Genomic DNA, 19,161 nt, shown 5'->3' on the forward strand with positions numbered 1-19,161 from the left:
GCTTCAAATGAATTCAAGACCATTGGCCTAGATAACATTTCATACCTGAAATGCTTTAAGACTTTGGAGGTGAGATTGCTGAATCTCAGTGGTCTTGGGAAAGCCATAGGGAAAAGATGAGAACAAAGACTGGCCTAAAGCAAATGCAGTCACATTTTTTCAGAAAGGGTAAACCAGTACATTCTTTAAACTCCACACCTGAGAACTTAAAAGTAAGCAATCATTCCATAAATATGTCTTGAGAGTTAACTATATGCCAGGCACTATGACAGTCACCGGGAATATATCGGTAAAGGAAAGACACAAAACCCCTTACCTCACGGAGTTTATCAAAGGATCACACAATAAGTGTAAAGCTGCAAATGTAAGTGCTATGAAAAAGAGCTATAAGGCTCTACAAGGGCTTGTACAGAGGTTTGCCACCTAATTAGGGAGGGTTGGCTTTTCCAGAGAAAGCTTTCAGTGGGCTGAGATCTGTAGGACAATTAGGCATAAACTTACAGAGGAGGAGGGATGCACCAGGAGAAAATTATTTATGCAAAAATCCCAGGTCAGGAGGGAACATGGCCAACACAACAAACTCAAAGGTGGCAAGGGTTGGGTGGTTAATAACCCAGTACAAGGTGAGGCTGGAAAAACAGCAAGTTGTTTAAGTAGTTTTATCTGTATCATGAGACAGAGGGAACCACTAGAGGGTTTTGAACAAGAATGGGAGATGGGTTCAGGGGGTGGTATGACAATCAGATGATTTGCATTTTGAAAAGATCACACAAGCTACAGAGTAGAGAACAGCTCTGTGCCTGGAAGGGGAGCTATCAATTTGGGGGTTTAGCAACTAGGAAGCCACTGCAACCACCCAGGTGAAAGGATAAGGGCGGGATGGACTAAATTGGTACACATGAAGAGAAATGGAAAGATTTAAGATGTATTTGGAGGGGAAGCCAATACAGCTGGGGATGGATTAGAGATGGGAAGTGAGGGAAACAGAAATCAAAGATAACTTCTTGGTTTGGGGCTTGGGCTATGAGTAGGTTGCTGCTTCTTGATGCAAGGAAAACTAGAAAAGGAGCAGATTAAGGGAAGGGAAGAAATTCAGGATTCCATTTTAGGCATGTTAAGTTTGAGTTTACATATCCATAACAATGAAAAAGGCAAAACCAAAGGAAAAAGAGAAATTTAAAAATGAGTAAGAGAATCTGCAACTTACATCACAAAAAGAAAGAACCCTAAAACATAAAATGTTCCTATTGCTTGATAAGAGGGGTAAGAAACCCAATTTTTAAAATGGGCAAAGTGATATGAACAAATAGTTCACAGAAGAGGAAACACAAATGGCTCTTAAACATATAAAAGGTTACTCAACTTTACATATAATAAAAACTGAAGATTAAAACTATACTGAGATACAATTTTTCAGATTAGCAAAAACCAAAACTAACGTACCATGTTGATGAGAGCATGAGGGAATTAAGCTTGCTCATATATTGCTGGTAGGAATGTATATAGATAGATAGATAGATACAACTTTTTAGAGGCCAATTTGATATCTTTCAAAACTAAAAACAAACATATTCTAATGACACAGCAATTACATTCCTAGGAATTTATCCTCAGGAAACACTCACACACACACACACACACACACACACACACACACACACGATAAGCATATGCTATTCACTGCAGCATTGTGTGTAAAAGCAAAAGAATGGAAACAACCTAAATATCAAGAGGGGCCTGATTAAATGAATTATGGTACATCCATCCAGTTATTTTAAGTTAGAAATGGAAGTGAAATACTCTAATATAGCATTTCACAAATTTGAATTTTCTCGATGATTTATTTTCCAATAAATCAAAACTAAACTTAAGATTGTATTCTAACTAAATACCACTTATATCTGTTTTGTACACTGATTCTATATATATTTGAAAAAGGAGGTTTATTGCTGTTTTTTGGAAGTTTGAAAAATCTACTAATTGAAAAAGATAAAAGTACACAGTAGAGGGACTTCCCTGGTGGCACAGTGGTTAAGAATCCACCTGCCAATGCAGGGGACACGGGTTCGAGCCCTGGTCTGGGAAGATCGCACATGCCATGGAGCAACTAGGCCTGTGCGCCACAACTACTGAGCCTGCGCTCTAGAGGCTGCGAACCACAACTACTGAGCCAGCGTGCCACAACTACTGAAGCCCACGCGCCTAGAGCCCGTGCTCCGCAACAAGAGAAGCCACTGCAAGAAGCCCGCTCACCACAACAAAGAGTAGCCCCCGCTCGCCACAACTAGAGAAATCCCGCGCGCAGCAATGAAGACCCAACACAGCCAAAAATTAATTAATTAATTAATTTAAAAAAAAATTACATGGTAGAGTTTACTGGTCCTGAAGACATCAAGTGATTTCAAACACTGTCAAATAATCTGGAAAATTCACAAAGGCTGCTTCCAGGCTAAACAATGTTAATGCTGTCACAAATTGATGTTACCAAGTTTCCAGATTCGTGGTAGACTGAAAATTACATCAGAAAGACACTAAATCCTGGGTTTCTCTCACCAAGGCAAAGTATCAGCTTTATGGTTGACCTTGACAACTTTCATTTCCTCAGTTAAAAAATAAGGATCCTCTGTTAGAAGTCCCACAGTTTCATTTCTAAACACTCAGAACCTCTCCAACTGAAAATGAGTGTCAAAATTCTCAATTAATAAATGTCAGTTAATAAAGGACCAGTATAAAATATATATAGCTTACCTTCTCTCTTTTCATTTCAGTTCCAAATCACCTACCAAGGTAAGTTTCAAGAGCAATTGAGTAAAATCGTTTTAGAACAAGGGAAGGAATGGAGTGATCACCTTTCAGCCTATTTCAGAAAAACTACAAAACCAGAATAAGTGGAATACTGCTGGCCAAACATCTGGTGATTAAGCTATTCCTGGGAGGGTCACTTATTTCAAAGAGAAAGAACAAACAGTAACAAGACAGCAGCAACTCTGCAAGGCATGAAAAAGAAGTCTGGGATATTTTCCAAATGTGTTGGGAGGAAGTTATTTTTATTTACAGAGATATTTGTGTCCTATTTAAAATACAGAAGGAACTCAAAAAAAAAAAAAAAAAATCAAGCTAAAGATCTTGTACTTCCCCAGCTGTATGTCCTGCTAACTTTAGAAGGATAAGTAACACTACTTTGACCAAAGAACAGTCAAAATTACAAGCAATTTTATCAAGGCCATTAATTGATGAAAGCATTCAATTAAGTACAAGAGATTTGAACACATAACTAATAAATAATAAAAATTTAATATGTTAAAAGAAAAGAAAGATAGGTTCTTTCCCTCAAGGAAATTACAATTAAAAATAAAACAAAACAGGGGCTTTCCTGGTGGCACAGTGGTTGAGAGTCCGCCTGCTGATGCAGGGGACACAGGTTCACGCCCCGGTCCAGGAAGATCCCACATGCCACAGAGCGGCTGGGCCCGTGAGCCATGGCCGCTGAGCCTGCGTGTCCGGAGCCTGTGCTCCACAGCGGGAGAGGCCACAACAGTGAGAGGCCCGCGTACCGCAAAAAAAATAAAATAAAATAAAATAAAACAAAAGAAGATATGGTTAAGAGGACTTTTAAGCTATAGCTCTCTCCCACATACTAACTTAATAGAGCAGTCTCTTGAAGCTTTGGTTTGTTTCCATTTGTAAACTGAGGTTAAGTCACCCTGACACCAAATATGTGGCATCTTTTCCAACATCGAATCTCTAACACCTGGGTGTCCTACAATCTAACTACCCAGAGTTAACATCAGACTCCACAGATTTAAGGGCTCAGTCCCACAGACTTCCCTCACTTTAGATGCCAGTCACAAGTCCCAGGTCCCCAGGGCACCTGGGGGGTTTTCATGGAGGTTTTAGTACATAGGCATGACTGACTGAATCTGACTCGGCTAAAAAATTTGGGGGTTCCCACAAACCCTTCCTCAGGTTTGATAATTCCCTAGAATGACTCACAGAACTCAAGAAAATGCTTTACTTACCATTACTGGTTTATTATAAAGGATACAACTCAGGAACAGCCAAATCGAAGAGATGCAAAGGGCAAGTTACAGGGGGTGGAGGGAAGAGGAGCAAAGCTTCCATGACCTCCTAGGGTATATCACCTTCCCAGCACCTCCCAGCACTTCAATGTGTTCACCAACTCAGAAGCTCCCCAAAGCCTGTTGTTTAGGGGTTTTCATGGAGGTTTTAGTACATAGGCATGACTGATTGAATCACTGGCCACTGGTAACTGAACTCAATCTCTGGTCCCCTCTTCTCCCCAGAGGTAGGGGATAGGACAAGGGGGCTAAAAGTTCTAACCTTCTAATCATGGCTAGGCCTTCTGGTGACCAGGCCACATCCTGGTGTCATCTAGGGGCCTCTGCCAGAAGTCATCCATTAGCATACAAAAGACACTCATCACTCAGGAGGTTCAGGTGACATCTTGAGACAAGGTAAAGGCATTCGAGGAAAAGTTCTTGCTAAAATAGGCCAAAAAAAAAAAAAAAAAAAGAAACCAAAACACGAGGAGTGTTTGTAGAATCCAAGTCATTCAGCTTCTCTGAAATCTAGGGCACAGGTCCAGGAATGACAGGAACGAGGCAGGGACTAAATCATTAAAGGCCTTGTATGCCATGCAACAGGTATGTTTCCCTATATTTTAAGAAAGTTTTCAACTGCTGCACAAGACACTTGAAGGCTACTGCCATAGACAACAGTAAATCAAGAGCAGCCTTTTAGATGAGTACCTATCAGTATTATGTTTCAGAAAAATCACCATGGAGGCAGGAAGAGGGTTAGGGAAGAGACACTAATCAGAAAGCTACTAAAAAAAAAAAAAAAAAAAGAAAGCTACTGATTGATGGAGGCCAGGCAGTAAATGATGAAAATCTCAACTAAAGCAGCAGTGAGGAGAGAAAGGTGGATAGATTTGAGGTTTTTAGGAGGTGTACTCAAAAGACACAGTGCCAATTTAAAAATAGTTGATGAATGAGAAATGGAAAAGTCTAGATGATTATAAAATTTCTGCCTTGACTACTGGGCATAACTAAAACTGGGAATACAGAGGAGCATATGGAAAACAATATTACATGACTGACAATTATGGGGTCATTTAATTGTCATTTATTATGGGAAGTTTTATACTGCAAAATGCAGAGATATCATGGATAGCTGAATGAATACAAAGTTGAACTTCAGATCAACAGTAAGGAATATAAGTCATACAAATTGAGAATACAAGAATCTCAAGATTTAACTTAGTTTCCAGCTTCATCAAGAATATAACCTGCTCTATGGGTATTCTCAGGCTCCATTATGAAGTCACTTCTCAGATGAATACATTATAATCACATCCTTTTAGAATCTTTAGAAAAGATGCCTTGGAAAGAGGTGAGTTCATGTAATCATGGCATTTCATCTACCCAAAGCCAAAAACTTTGGAATCATTCGGACCAAAGATTCTCAAACTATTTAGAATAATAGTCTAGTTTTTTTTTTTAATCCCATGTAAATTATATTGTAAAATACAGTAAAAATGTTAAATTGCTATAAAAGTTTCTAAACTCTTACATTCAGTTTTAAAATATTTTTATACAAAAATACTTAATAAGTTTAAGACTCAATATTTTAAGTGTTAAAAGCACCCTGACAGGGACTTCCCTGGTGGTCCAGTGGTTAAGACTCCTTGCTCCCAATGCAGAGGGCTCAGGTTCTATCCCTCATAGGGGAACTAAGATCCCGCATGCCGGAGGCGCAGCCAAAAAATAAATAAGTAAATAATGAATTTGAAAGAAAGAAACTTTATTTTAAAACAAAAATGCCCTGACAATTCATAGTCCAGACAGGAATCCACTGACTCCTACAGAAAGAAACAAATTTTAAAACACATAACCATTATTTATAGGAAAAGACCATGACTTATTCTTTTTAGACTAAAGTTGTTATATCATTTTACTAGCAAAAATTGTTAATTTCCTACTGCCTACCAAAATTCCAAATTTCTAAGGCAATGATGTCAAGGAAAATGGCTAAAGACATCTCTTTCACTCATTCATTCATTTGCTCACTCACTTATTCATTCAACAAATACCTACTGAACACCTATTAAGTAGGTTAGGGATCACCTCATCTGACCTTATTTTACAGAGGGGAAAATTTAGGCTCATAGCAGTCATGTTACTTAATCTGAAATTAACTATAACCTTTGGCAATTGCTTTCCTGTGAATTTAACTATAATTTTTGACAATCACCCACTCTTCCACTGTAAGAATCCTTGGCTCCAAAGCAACTACACCTACTAATCAACACCTAGAACATGCCTTTTCACTTTCCCATTTCTATGCCTTTGTTCCAATCATTTCCCCACCCCTGCCCCCAGTCTTTGCCAACTGAAATATTAGCCATCATTGTTTTAAAAATCAAGTAAATTATAACTTCCTCTCTGTTCAGCCTAGCTAGAAGTTATTCTCTATAAACTCTGCCTTCTTTTTTAGTTAAGATTAACAGATTCCCATGATAAAAATTCAAAAAGCCAGTCTATAAATTCTTACATGCAGCACTTACATGACATTCATTACATACTTATTTAAACATTTATTGTTTGCATACATATCTATTTCCCTTAGATAAAACATAATTTCCTGGAAACTAGATACCATATCTCCACTATATCCTGTACCAGTATTTCAACTCTATTCTGCATATCAACAGAGCGAGAATAATGATCCACATTTCTAAAAGAAAGATACAGGGATAAACCACTCTAACAATTCTTAAATAATTAAGAATTGACTATGCATATTTATAACAGTAACTGATAGAGAATTAACTTGTAAACAATACTGTCAATTACTATCTGTATGTGGATTAGCCACAGTACATTGTGCTTTACAGTTCCACAGTACTAACTTAATTACTTGTGTTTTTAATTCCATACATATGATACCTAAAGCCCTCTGAAATACAAACTACCATCTTCTTCTTCAGGGAATCAGAGAATCTTAAAGCTAGAATAAACCATACCCATTCATTATAGGATTGAGGAAACAAAGCTTATATCAAAGTCTCCTAACCAGCTTCTGAGGAGGAGCTCTGCTCTAGCCTGACTGAAGGGCCCTCTCCCCATTCACAACAGAGTAGGTGGGAAAACTAGACAACTTCCTGGTTACCATGGTGCCTGCTCTTCAGTGTGGTATCATCATTTTCCTTGAAATAACTCCCACTTTACTTAATCATAGACACAGGATTCAATATTTTAAAGAAACCCATGTACATCCTGAATTTAAATATTGTTTATTGGGGCTTCCCTGGTGGCACAGTGGTTAAGAATCTGCCTGCCGATGCAGGGGACACAGGTTCGATCCCTGGGTCAGGAAGACCCCACTTGCCTGCAGCAACTAAGCCCGTGCACCACAGCTACTGAGCCTGCACGCCTAGAGCCTGTGAGCCACAACAAGAGAAGCCACCGCAGTGAGAAGCCTGTGCACCGCAATGAAGAGTAGCCCCTGCTCCCTGCAACTAGAGAAAGCTTGCACACAGCAACGAAGACCCAACACAGCCATAAATAAATATTTTTAAAAATTGTTTATTGGGCTTCCCTGGTGGCGCAGTGGTTGAGAGTTCGCCTGCCGATACAGGGGACACGGGTTCATGCCCCGGTCCGGGAAGATCCCACATGCCACGGAGCGGCTGGGCCCGGGAGCCATGGCCGCTGAGCCTGCGCGTCTGGAGCCTGTGCTCCGCAACGGGAGAGGCCACAACAGTGAGAGGCCCGCGTACCGCAAAAAAAAAAATTGTTTATTATCTATTTTGAATAATGCAAACATATGCATGACTGTTAACATAAGCTAACATATCCTAATAATGTTTAAAATCAAAAGTGAATTTTATTTTAGTTTATACACTTTAATATGTCCTTCTTAGAAGATGAAATAACGTTATTTCAATAATCCAAGACTAATTAAGATGATGAACAATCAGGCCGAGTGTACTGCTTGTTGGCACAAACCCTTCCTCTACCTGGACCTTTCTGTCTATTCTTCTGAGAATACTAACACATCTGGGTGTCAACCTTTATTAATTATGTGACCATGAGCAAGTTATTTAACCTCTTTAAGTCTCTTTTCTCATTCACTAAGAGGGACTGATACTACCTACTTATAGGTGAGGATTCAAGGTTATGTAAGTAGAGCCTCTGATGCACAGTAGCCATGTAATAAAAAAACAACTATTATTAGTAATTAAATAATAAGATTAATTTAACACAATAGATGACAGAAATAAGAAGGCTAATATCTCAAGAAAGTGGGATTTATCATCTCAGTTATGAGCCTGTGCTTAAAGAAATTCCCCAAATGAGACAAGTAATTTATGTCAAGACCCATAAGGAATAATAGATTCATGAAATGTCATTAGCATTTTAAGAGCAATATTTTTATTAAAGTAAATAAAACATTTTTAAAGCAGGCAATATTTTAGTCTCGCCAGTTCTGATGACAATTAAATTACCTGCAAAGCACTGTTATTTTATTAAGTTGAAACAATATCATTGGAAAATTTTCTACTCAGCCTAAACAATTTAGAACCATGCTAAATCTAGAACCGCTTCTAAAATTTCATTGCACTATCAACATTACTGATAATTTACAGAGTCTTGTAAGCAAAGAAACCTTCAACTTACTTTATAAAATAAATCATCTTCTGTTGTACCAAGACAGAAAACAAGAACTGACAAATCAAAGAGCCATCTATAAGCAGAATTGCTGAGGTATATTTGTAAAGCATTTATTTGATGTGGAGGAAAGCAAAGGCACTTCAATTACCTTTAGCCCTATAAGATTTCATGAAAGAAACCACAGAAACAAGACACACACAAAGTACAGTCAGAGGACTACAAATGGGAAGTATTCTTCCTGAGCTATGGAAAATAAAATGAGGCTTCATTTTCAAAAGATAAAATACAGAGAGAAGAGGTGAGTTACTGAATCTAAACTCCAAAAAAAGTGTTATCAATTAATTACTATCAAAGAGTAAAGAAAACATGATGGAGGTAAGTGAAGATTATTATTTAGAACTAAGGGAAGGGATAAACTGGAAGACTGGGATTGACACATACACACTACTCTATATAAAACAGATAACTAATAAGGACCTACTGTATAGCACAGGGAACTGTACTCAATACTCTGTAATGGCCTATATGGGAAAAGAATCTAAGAGTGGATATGTGTATATGCATGACTGATTCACTTTGCTGTAGAGCAGAAACTATCACAACATTGTAAATCAACTATACTGCAATAAAAATTAATTTTTAAATTAATTTCTAAGTTATACAATTATAAAATATTCTAAGACTATGTCTGAGAGGTACATCTAACTCTCCAGAATACTTCAGTCGTTATCAGTGAATGTTCTTAAAAGAAATTAGAAGAGATTCTCCAACTCTAGAGAAGAAAAAAAGGAAAATTAAATGGGAAATAGACAAATGAACCCCCACCCCATTATGGACTGTAGGAAGGAGATAAATGAAAACGATTTTCAGCACTTTCTATCTTTCATCATGTCCTTACTCCCCTACCCTGTCAGATCATCCATTAAAAAAAATCAACTAGAAAGTGTTACACATGCACTGCAGAGACAGAAAGCAGACCTGGAGCACAAAGGATATAGTGGGAGGCTGAGAACAGCAGACCACTTAATTTTGCTGGCTGAATGTATCAACCTAGCTGACAAATTTTTGAGGCTCTGTATTTCAAAGAGCCTAGACTTTCTCAAATTAAAATCTCTTGCAAAAGGTCATCTCCTTTTATTCACCATTACTAGAATGGAGTATGAACATTTCAGAAAGTCAGCAGAAAGTCTTATGGCATACTCGGTTATTTTTAATCCCAAATCCACCAAAGAGTATGTAGTTATTCATATTTAAATTTTGAAATAAATAAATAAGGAACTTCCCTGGTGGTTCAGTGGTTAAGAATCCACCTTCCAATGCAGGGGACACGGGTTCAATCCCTGGTCAGGGAGCTAAGATCCCACATGCCATGGGGCAACTAAGCCCACGCGCCTCAACTAGAGAGCCCGCAAGCAGCAACTACAGAGCCCACATGCTCTGGAGCCCGCGTGCCACAACAAAGAGCAGACGCGCCGCCACAACGAAAGATCCCGCATGCCGCAACTAAGACCCGATGCAGCCAAAGATTAATAAATAAATAAATATTTTTTTAAGATAAATTTTGTACCCGTTTTCCTCTCCAAAATTTGAATATTTTCTGACCTGTAATTCATTTATTGGGATTGTATAACTTTAATAACAAAGACAAAAATCAGTAAATAAGGTACAGAGAAATTATAATAAAATACATTAGGAAAAGGCCACAGTGTTAATAAGAAAAAAAAGAAAAGTTATTCAAAGTACAGCATTTTAAATCCTCAAGTGATAATAGCATATGAACAGTTCCTCAGTAAATACCATAAGGAAATGGAAATCTTGAGGCTCAAAGTATTATAACATCCTCATCATCTACTGATGAGATGAATCTGAAAGAGCAGCCCAAAATGGGAAGCATAATGCACTGGATCATTCTATTGTGAACTTGGTCCACCTGGGAACTGTGTTTCCCAGAATTTCCTTCCCTGTATAGTACACCAAGTTAGAGACGGCCAAACTCTTAGAAGGTCTTTATGATAAGACATGGTGAGAATAAATGCAGAGGTGCCTGGGGCAGGTTTCAGCTTGTCCTCAACTCTCCTCTTATCCCCTCTGTGTCCAGCTCTTCTTCACCTGATCAACAGTGGCCTAAGATCCAACAAGAGATGCCTGACTCTGGGCTTTGTACCCACAGAAGCAATAGGTACACAGAGGCAACAGCCTTCCACAGACCTCTCCAGGATCATCCTCTTTGCATTCTCACTTTGATGTCTGTATACACTTGCTTCTTAAAATTTTCCCAGTAAGTTCTGACTTACACGCCTGTACCAGTAATTCAGGAGGCTCTATTAGTGACTATTTTTCTGATCCTTCTGCTTCCTGACTTTCACATTCCCAGCAACTCCTACAATCCGTATACAGTCTGAGTACTATAATAAATCCCTTATTCAATAACACTCACAGTGGTTCAATTTCTCATACTGAATCCTGAGCATTATACTCAAAATTCAGCAATTAATTTGTAATCCAGCAGTACTGACAGAATGGACTGAATGACTGAACGCCATTTCCCTGTTAATACTAAGCTGAATTTTTCCTGAGATAACCAGGTACACTTCATCCATTTACTTCTGTAAGTGGGAAATGTTCTCTGCTTTCTATCAAGTGATTCCTAAAAAAGACTGCTCAATTACTTTCAGTTCCTAGATATAGCACATAAAAACACATATTAATAATCCAAATTATAGTATTTGTTTATTCCAAGTTGTTTTAATAAATGTTAATGTTTCAGTTTATTTAAGTGTTGTTTTAATCAATTTGTCATCTGGGGACTTGCTAAGAGAAGAGACAAATGGACTAAAAATTAATTATTTTTAAGAAGTCTTCTGTGAATTGGGCCCATGAATTCTAATTATAAAATTATAAAAATACAAAACTTCTCAAGTAGTCACTAGAAACATCTTCCCCCAAAAAAGAAACAAATATATACTAAGCACTCAAGGCCTAAACTAGATACTAGTAAGTCTGATTTAACAATACATATATTTTTTAAAGTCACGTTTTCTAAAGATTCCCCAAGCTCTATTTGGAACTTAACCTTAATAGCCTAACATACATCTTTATACAGCTTTTATAAATTATCAACTATTTCTATTTCTATCAACTATGACATTAAGATATCCTATAGTTAGCCTACCACATTCAAGGGCATAAAAACAACTCACAATTGAGAAGACATACTGCCATAAGTAAGAACTATAATTAAATACTAGATTCAGGTACCGATCTCTAAAGTGCTCCCTGTGACTGAGAAGAATTACTATATATGAAAACCCAGCTTTATAAGTAGCTAAAATATGCATGGAGTGGAGAGGGAAAGATCAGGAAATATTATTCATGCTAATAAATGAACCTTTGTTTTACAAAAGGAGTCACCTCATAATTTATTTGAAAGGAAGATCCTTAAGGAGTGTTTAAAATTATTCCATTTAAAAAAACTCTGAGAAACAGACTATTTTACAAGATAGTGTTATTCTATAAAAACACATTAAAAACTGTAAAAGCTAGCATTTGTGTTTACTTAAGGCCCACCATTGGGCTTCTACACACAAAATGGTATAGAATTTATATTTTGGGTGGAAAGGATTTCTTTATACAGGAAATCCTGTATAAATTTCCAACTCAAGAAAGGCACATACAACTAATAAAATGACTCAGTAAAACACCACTGGGAAAAGAAATAAGTAGCATTTTACTCTATGTGGCTTTCTACAGAATCCTAAAACATTTACTATAAAGATAAATTTTACTTACAGTGTCAATACATTTTGGAAAGAATACGGAGCATTCTGAATCATGAAGGTCACAATTTCTTTAACTTAAATCAGTCTCACACCCCATCCATTTGCTGTTTATAATTACAGCTATTTTTTTAAGATAGAAAACTGCGAATTGAATTCAAATATATCATGCTCCAAAATTAGAACAAGATTTTCCTCTAAACTTGATCTTTTAAAAATTGTAATCTAGAGGAATAATAAAATTATTTAACCTGCTAGATTGGTTAAAGACACTATATTTTTAATGAGCACATTTGAATCATCACTTGCAAAAAAGTTTCTAAAAGTTTTCTAAAGTCTAATGACAATTTGCACACATACCACATTAACTGAACACCCATCAAGCGTAAAGTGTTGTGAAAGGGGTGGTGGTGGTGGTGAGGATTTCATTCCACGACAGTAATTACAGCTGCAGCTTCTGTTTTCCCATTCCTATAATTCCCAAAATAGTCAATAGAGCCCTTGCTTGCCATAATTGCCTCTTGCTGGTCCATCACCACAGCTCCATTTTGCTACCATTGAAATTCCACAACCAGGATGGCACAGACTCCCCTGTGGAGAGAAGCCTGCAGAGGTTGTCTGTTTTAAGCTGCAATCACTTTTTCCTGAGACTCCTCAGCATCTGTTGACTACCTCACTGACAGTAGCCCACAGACTCCTCCAGATCAGAGAGGCGTGCATGACATTGCCAGAAGACAAGCTGCAACAAGACTCTGATCCCTCAGCTGCAACCCACCAAGTTACTAGTCAACTTGGAATTTTCCTCCATGAAACACTATCTGACACTTCCCCACACTGACACTCATATGCCACTTCCCTCCCCATGCAGTTCCAAGAGTTCTTCCTGCAATTCGTCTCTATTGGCACCACATGGCATTATCCTGGCAAGCCAATGCCCTCTGCAAAGTGGAGAGCTCCCTGGGCTACCTCGGGTGGGTGGCTTCTAGGAATGATGCTTAAGACAGCACATGAGAGGTACGCTGTGGCTTCACTAGTGACTCCACTACTTTCAGGAATTATTCAAACTACTGATAAGCTTTCATACATAAGTCCTTGGGATACACATTAAGAGTTCTCACCACTAAAACTAAATTTTAAAGGTTTAAAATAAAGATTTTTATAAGATCTGTTTATATAGACTTTAGGAACATTAATGATGTCTCAAAAGATACTATTACCTTTCTCTGGGCTTCATGGCTGTTGAAGTACCCAGAGATTTGGGTTTAAATTCAAAGGCAATTCAAAAACAAGAGTGGAATACAGTTTGAATTTTTTATTTAAGAAAAATTTCTGCTTCCAATAATGCTGCCTGCGTAATTCAGGCAAACCGTTCCACTGCAAACAAGTAGAAAGCTGGACAAAAGTATGACAACTGGGAATGAAGGGAAAAAACTATTATTCAGACGGTACATATAGAAAATCCAAAATAAGCTATAAACTATCAGAAAAAAATCAGTTTATCAAAGCTGAGGGATATAAAAGATAATATCTAGAAATCAACTGTATTTCTATATACCAGCAATAGTTAGAAAATGAATTTTTAATACCATTTACAATACCATCAAAAAATATCAAATTCCTATCAAAACAGAAAGAAAAGTGGCAAACCTCTACATAGAAAACTAAAGAAAACAGTATTTTTAAAAATTAAAGGACACCTAATAAGTGAAGGGATGGTCCATGTTCTTGAGATTTAACATTGTAAAGACGTCAATTCTATCCAAATTGATCTAGAGATCCAGTAGAATCCCAAGCAATCCTAACAAGTTTTTAAATGGAAATTTGTAGGCTGGTTCAAAATGTATAAAGAAATGCAAATGGCCAAGGAAAGCAAGACACCTAGAAGAATAACAAAGACTTTCTCTCCAGATATCAGGACTTATTATGAAGCACAGTCATTAAGACAATGTATAAGACAAAGAGATGAAAGGAAAGAACAGAAAGCACAGAAATATTACACATGAAATGGATGCTTTTTGTACACTAATGTTGTCACTGCAGACCAGTGAGGAAAGTTTGATCTTTGCAATAAATGGTGCTGAGACATTTGGATATGCATAAAGGAAAACAAAATTAAAATTGACCTCTAACTCATACCATACACAACATTAATTTCAGATGGATTATAGATCTCAATGTAAAAGTCAAAACAATAGGGCTTCCCTGGTGGCGCAGTGGTTGAGAGTCCGCCTGCCGATGCAGGGGACACGGGTTCGTGCCTGGGTCCGGGAAGATCCCACATGCCGCGGAGCGGCTAGGCCAGGCCCGTGAGCCGTGGCCGTTGAGCCTGCGCGTCTGGAGCCTGTGTTCCGCAACGGGAGAGGCCACAACAGTGAGAGGCCCGCGTACCGCAAAAAAAAAAAAAAGTCAAAACAATAAAGCTCCTAAAAGATAATGTAGGAGAATATCTCTTCGGGCGTACAACAAGCACCAACCAATAAGGACAGATAAACTAGACACAGAGTAAAACAGATGTTACACACACACACATTTTTTTAAATGGTCAATGCATGGTGATAATAAAAAGCAGACCAACTTTTAGTCAGTAGTTACATTGATTTTAAATTCTGTATAGAAAATGCACTGTAGATTGTCTGAACCTGGGGCAGAACACACGCATTTCTCCCAGCCCTTGATACACTACTAACTTTGGCCGGGGGTGGGGTGGGGGGGACAGTGTTTACGTGTTCACCTGGGTTACATAAGTGTTGGCTTTGTGACAATTCACTGATGTCTTGTATACTGTAAGTGTTTATCATGCTTCACTATAAAATAGTTTAAAAAGTCAATGGACTGCAAATGGCAAAATTTCTTTCTTTTTTATGGCTGAGTAATATTCCTGTGTGCGTGTGTGTGTCTGTGTATGTGTGCGTATCACATCTTTATCCATTCATCTGTTAATGGACACTTAGGTTGCTTCCATCTTGGCTATTGTAAATAATGCTGTTATGAACATTGAGGTACATGTATCTTTTTGAATTAGTGTTTTCATTTTCTTTGGACTTATATCCAGGAATGGAATTGCCGGATCATATGGTAGTTCTGTTTTTAGGTTTTTTGTTACTTTTGTTTTAGTTTTTTTGTTATTTGTGGTCTTTTTGATGATAGCCATTCTGACAGGTGTGAGGTGATATCTCATTGTGGTTTCGATTTGCATTTCTCTGATGATTAGCGATGATAAGCATCTTTTCATGTGCTTGTTGACCATCTCTATGTCTTCTTTGGAAAAATGTCTATTCAGGTCTTCTGCCCATTTTTTAATCAGAGTGCTTGGGTTTTCTTTGATAGTGAGTTATATGAGCTGTTTATATATTGTTGACATTAATCTCTTATTGGTAATATCATTTGCAAATATTTTCTCCCATTCAGTAGGTTGTCTTTTTGTTTTGTGGATGGAAATTTTACCATTTGCAACAACACAGATGGACCTGGAGAGTATTATGCTCACTGAAATAAGTCAGAGCAAGACAAATACTATATGTTATCACTTATATGTGGAATCTAAAAGAAAAAACAAACTAGTGAGTATAACAAAAAAGAAACAGCCTCACAGATATAGAGAACAAATTAGAAGTTACCAGTAGGAAGAAGGAAGGGGAAAGGGCAAGATAGGGGTAGGGAATAAAGAGGCATGAACAACTATGTATAAAATAAGCAACAAGGATATATTGTACAGCACAGGGAATATAGCCAATATTTTATAATAACTATAAATGGATATAACCTATAAAATTTTTGAATCACTGTATGTTGTACACCTGAAACTAATATAATATTGTAAATCAATTATACCTCAATTTTTTAATTTAAAAAATTAAAAGAAAAAAGTCAATGAATATGTACACCTCTTAATATACAAAATAATAATTTAAAAAGAGCCAAAAGTTGAATACCCTTAATATGTTAGTGTGGTATTGTGACAAGAATAAGAAATACATACTTGGTCTTTGTTCCACAGTTTCTGGCACAGCACTCCTAAAACTCTTGGAAATTCCTAAGGGATGAAATCAACAAAGGTGTCTTTTGTTATGGTAATGAGGTGACTTAGAAAGCCCCTAGGTAACCTAAGGGTGGAGGTGGCTTGCCAGTGGAGCCAACCACATGATCAGAGGGTTGGAACTTTCAGTCCTGCTGCCACCCTACCTCTGGGGAGGGGAGAGGGGCTGGAGAATGAGTTCAATCAATGGCCAATGATGTAATCAATCATGACTACGTAATGAAGACCCCATAAAAACCCAAAGGGACAGGGTTCGGAAGCTTCCGGGTTGGTGAATATGTGGAGATTTGGTCAGAGTGGCAGTCTCAGAGAGGGCATGGAAGCTCCACGTCCCCTCCCTTCCCCCATACCTTGCCCTATGCATCTCTTCCATTTGGCGGGTTCCTGAATTATATCCTTTTATAATAAACTGCTAATATAGGAAGTAAAATGTTTCTGTGAGCCGCTCTAGGAAATTAATCTAACACAAGGAGGGGGTCATTAGAACCTCCAATCTGCAGCCAGCCAGTCAGAAGCCCAGGTGACCACCTGGACATGTGACTGGCATCTGAAAAGGGGGGCAGTCCTTTAGGACTGAGCCCTTAACTTGTGGGATCTGATGCTATCTCCAGAGAGTGTCAAAATTGAGTTGAATTGTAGGACACCCAGCTGACATGGAGGATTGCGTGGTGGTATGGGAAACACACACACACACACACACACACACACACACAGAGGAATCAGATGCAGAATCCTAGTTGATGATCAGAAGTGGAATTGGTCCCAGAATTGTAGTAGCATCTTACAAATCCGTATAACGTAAACACTCAGAGAAAACAGAAAAAGAACAGATATAAACCGACCTTTCACAAAAGAAATACAACTGTCTTAATAAATCGATGAAAGCCTGTTCAATCTCATTAGTCATCAATTAAGTAAAAAAGAAAAGAGAGAGAGAAATCTCTTTTAACCTATCAGGCTGGTAATGGTTAAAGTAACTGACAAATATCTAGTGCTCTTTCTGGGGAAAATGTGAACTCACATTCACAGTAGGTAGGAATATAAAGGTTTCTGGAAAGTAATCTGGCAATAGGTATCAACATTTTAAAAGTATGAGTACCATTTGATTCAAAAATCCATCCTACTTCTAGAGATTTATGCTAAGGAGACCATCAGACAAATGGACAAAGATGGATACTGCAAAGGTTGTATACTGCAGTGCTATTCATAATAATCAACAACAAAAAACCACCTAACATTAGTCAATGTAGGATTGATAAAGTAAACGATATCACATCATATAAATGGAAAATCATACCACTACTAAAATTATTTAACTATATTTAGTGATACAGAAAAGTGGCCATAATATTTTAAGTAAAAAAAAAAACATACTATAGAATATGGTATATTCTGTCAATAAAAAAACCTTTTTCACAAAACTAAGAAACGAGCAAACTGTATTCCACATCTCTGCTTGTCGCTTAAGAAATTCACTGGTAGCTAGCTGCCTATTTAAAAAGAGAATTCTGGAACTTGCTATTGGCCTATGTATGAGACCATTTTATGTCCAATATTAATTGGTTCTTATAAGACACCAGAATAACCTTGTTATTCTAATAAAAGACACAACGTTTCACCTTTTTCGTCTTAAAATATAGTTGGGGAGCGGCCACCCCTCCTTCTCCTCGCAGTGCCACACCACCGGAGGCCGAGCCGCGTAAGGAAATCTACACAAGAGGAGATCAAAAAAAACAAAGAAAGCAGTTCTCTTCTGTTTAAGCGATGACAAAAGACAAATAATTGTAGAGGAAGCAAAGCAGATCTTGGGCTCCTGAAAGTGCACCTTTAAAAAGCAAGATGATTTATGCTAGCTCTAAAGATGCCATTAAAAAGAAATTTACAGGTATTAAACATGAGTAGCAAGTAAATGGCTTGGATGATATAAGGGACTGTTCAACACTTGGACAGAAATTGGAAGGCAAGGTAGTAGTTTCACTTGAAGGAAAACACTTATAAAATGACAGTCAAGTGCCATCTGGATCTTAAGGGAGCTTCCATTTCTCCAGCTCAGTCAATTGAAATAGTATTAGGTTTTGTTTTCTTTCCTTCCTCTTCCCACTGGGTCCTTCCAGCACAATGAATGAAGGAAATATCATTCATGTAAGCAGACTATCAAGAGATTGCCATTAGACTGTTTAATACTGCTACTTTTATGTAGAACCCAAGGAATGCCTTCCCATATTTTAGCCAAAACAACTGGTTATGCCTCCCTTGCAGCAAGCACTACAATGAATGTGATTGTCAATGTGAATAGCTTAGAACACTACAAAGGGTTAAGCTAACTGAATGCCTTGAAAGTATTATCCACTAGTGAGATGGTAAACTTTATTCAGTATTATTTATAGTTGCACTTGACTGAAGTTCTGTGAGGCTTGAGCATTCGTACACCTCACCTGCCTTGGCAAGCCTATTTATTGTGACATGGCAGCACGGATATAATACTATGCATTGAAAGCATTCTTTTTTAGAGTTTAATTCCCTACCCCAAAAGGAATGCCAATTAAATTGTATTAACTGTGTCATCAACTTATCCTGGTACCTCAGTGTTCATTCTCATACCTGTGTATCTTCTTTTTTTTTTTATAAATTTATTTTATTTATTTATTTTTGG

The 19,161-nt window shown here is 37.5% G+C and overlaps 1 protein-coding gene and 1 pseudogene across 4 annotated transcripts in view; one reads left to right on the forward strand and one right to left on the reverse strand.

Moving 5' to 3' along the window:
• Positions 1-19,161, reverse strand: part of CDKL5 (cyclin dependent kinase like 5) — a 182,775-nt gene that overhangs the window by 136,310 nt on the left and 27,304 nt on the right. For 2 of the 4 annotated variants that reach the window (XM_073799430.1, XM_033849398.2), the window contains exon 2: positions 16,452-16,505. The exons of the other annotated variants lie outside the window; for them this stretch is intronic. The gene's annotated coding sequence lies outside the window, so the exon portion shown is untranslated. The remainder of the gene's footprint in view (positions 1-16,451; positions 16,506-19,161) is intronic. 4 annotated transcript variants of the gene reach the window in all.
• LOC101337538 (cofilin-2 pseudogene) lies at positions 266-18,600 on the forward strand (annotated as a pseudogene).

The sequence above is a fragment of the Tursiops truncatus genome, chromosome X (assembly GCF_011762595.2).
Source record: "Tursiops truncatus isolate mTurTru1 chromosome X, mTurTru1.mat.Y, whole genome shotgun sequence".
Lineage (NCBI taxonomy): Eukaryota > Metazoa > Chordata > Mammalia > Artiodactyla > Delphinidae > Tursiops > Tursiops truncatus.